At 45.7% G+C, this 2,188-nt stretch overlaps 1 pseudogene; it reads left to right on the top strand.

The window, feature by feature from the left end:
- Positions 1-929: 929 nt before the first annotated feature.
- LOC113831509 lies at positions 930-1,918 on the top strand (annotated as a pseudogene).
- Positions 1,919-2,188: the final 270 nt, after the last annotated feature.

A 2,188-nucleotide genomic window follows, 5' to 3' on the forward strand; every position in this document is an offset into this window, starting at 1 on the left:
TGCTATTCTCATAGATTGTGCCTAGCCCAATTGTCATCAGAGAGGCTTCACCCAGCAACTGATGGGGACAGATGCAGAGACACACTGCCAAACATTAGGGGAAGCTTGAAGAATCCTATGGAGGAGGAGGAAGAAGAGGAAGGATTATAGGAGCCAGAGGCTTGGTCAAGGACACCACAAGAAAACCTACAAAAGCAATTAACCTGGGCACATAGGGGCTTACAGACACTGAACTGACAACCAGGGAACCTGCATGAGATTGACCTAGGCCCTCTGCATATATGTGACAGTTGTGTAATGTGGTCTTCTTATGGGACTCCTAACAGTGAGAGAAGGGGCTGCCTCTGACTCTGTTGCCTGCTTTTGGAACCCATGGCAGACTTTGAGCAAAAATTCTGGCAGTTCTTGTTTGGGAAACTGACAGACACTGTGCACTGTGCCAACTCTTAGTGTCTGTACTGCCTTCATCAGAAATAGTGTTTCTAAGTCTGGGTCACTCCACTGCATAATGCCACAGTGGCTAGGTGACAGTGGCTAACCTGCTTCAGCTAATCATCTTTACCCAGACAGGCACCTGGCCCTGCAGTGGTGCATCTGAACACTTCTCCTACTTTGGATGAATTTTTAATACGTCCTCAGTCAGGAACCCTGTGTCAGCACTGTTGGTGCTTTACACCACTGATTGGGGTTGATAGAAATGGCAGCCATGGAGCACACTTCTCAAGCAAACCAAAAGAACCCAAGGGCACAAAACTCAGGCACAAGCTCCTTACTTTGTCAGGTATGGGTCAGTTTCAAAGCCTCTGCCCCTAAATAGCTTCTACCATGTGCAACAGCACCTGGAGATTACAGAGGCATCAACAGCCTAAGCCAGAAGACTCCAGACCCATCTAAGGAGAGCAGTGAGCGGTGGCTACTGTGCAGGCATCATGCTGACTGCCAGTCCTGTTAATTGCCTCATCTACTATGAGAAGAATAAGTATGACAACTCTTTACTGTCCCTGCAATCATGGGAATATAAACACAAGAGATGGTTTTCACCTATCCAACTGGGAAAGCATTCAAAATGCCTTTGTCCCACGATGACAAGGGTGTGAGGGAAGCAAACAGCCTAATACTCGACTGAAGAGAGTATAAATTGGCACAGCTTGGAAAACAGTGCATCAACGTGCACTTAAAATTGTGGATACAAATGAGTTTGACATTGTTTTTCCAGCTGAAGAGATAGAAAACTTAATTCCTAATGACTTGATCAATAAAGAAATTCATTATCTTACGAGATAAAAGTGGCTCACAAAGCTCCAGGGCTGGTGGATTCAGAAACTTGGTGACATTCTCCAAGGTCTCTGCCTGCTTTGCCAACATTAGTGTGTGGGCTCACCCTCCTCTCAGAAGCACACTTGCACGGATCAATATCCAAAAGCAAGCAAACAAACACCACTACCTCTTTGGGAATGGCATCGAGCTGGTTGAAAAGAAGCCCGAGAACAACATTTGGTGGATAGGATCGGACCTGAACAAATGGGAGCTGTGACCCAGCGTTTCAGCTGCAGGGAAGCTTCAGACTCATCAGCAATCAAAGATGCTTCACGGCAGTTAATTAAGGGTTGGGCTCAGCAGTTGTTGGAGTTAACAGATGACAACAAAAGTGAAAGATTAGTGTAAACTATGCACACCATTCAAGCCCTCCATGAATGGATAGTTATTGTAGGGAAGGCTCCAGAAGAAACCAGACTAGATGCTCTGGCTCCCAATGGAGTCTAACATATAAGGAGCATCCAAGGACCTACTGATGTATATTCATGTAAAACAGAACCACTACCACTCAAATGGGTAAACAAATGATGGAGTAGGGGCCTCTTCATCCAAAAGGAAGCATGCGGAATGCCCAGAGGAAGGAGAAAAGCCTCCTCAGTGAGGTGAAGAACCACTCAAAATGAGCAGCCGATTAACAATGCAAAGTGATGGAGTTGTTTGCAGCATCCTATATGTGGATGAAGTTTGCACTGGTTTGGTCCTCAGCAGTACGTCTTCCATGGAGGGCTCTCCTCTCAGTCTAGATATGTAGCAGCATAAAGGCCAGTAGTATCCTTGAGTGGCTTCCTACTTAGCTTGCTGGGAAATTACCATTTCCGCATTCAAACTCAGTTCCTTTGATAATATTCACTGCCTTTGGTCAGCAAAAAGA

Source organism: Cricetulus griseus, chromosome 3 (genome assembly GCF_003668045.3).
Source record: "Cricetulus griseus strain 17A/GY chromosome 3, alternate assembly CriGri-PICRH-1.0, whole genome shotgun sequence".
Taxonomy (NCBI): Eukaryota; Metazoa; Chordata; class Mammalia; order Rodentia; family Cricetidae; genus Cricetulus; species Cricetulus griseus.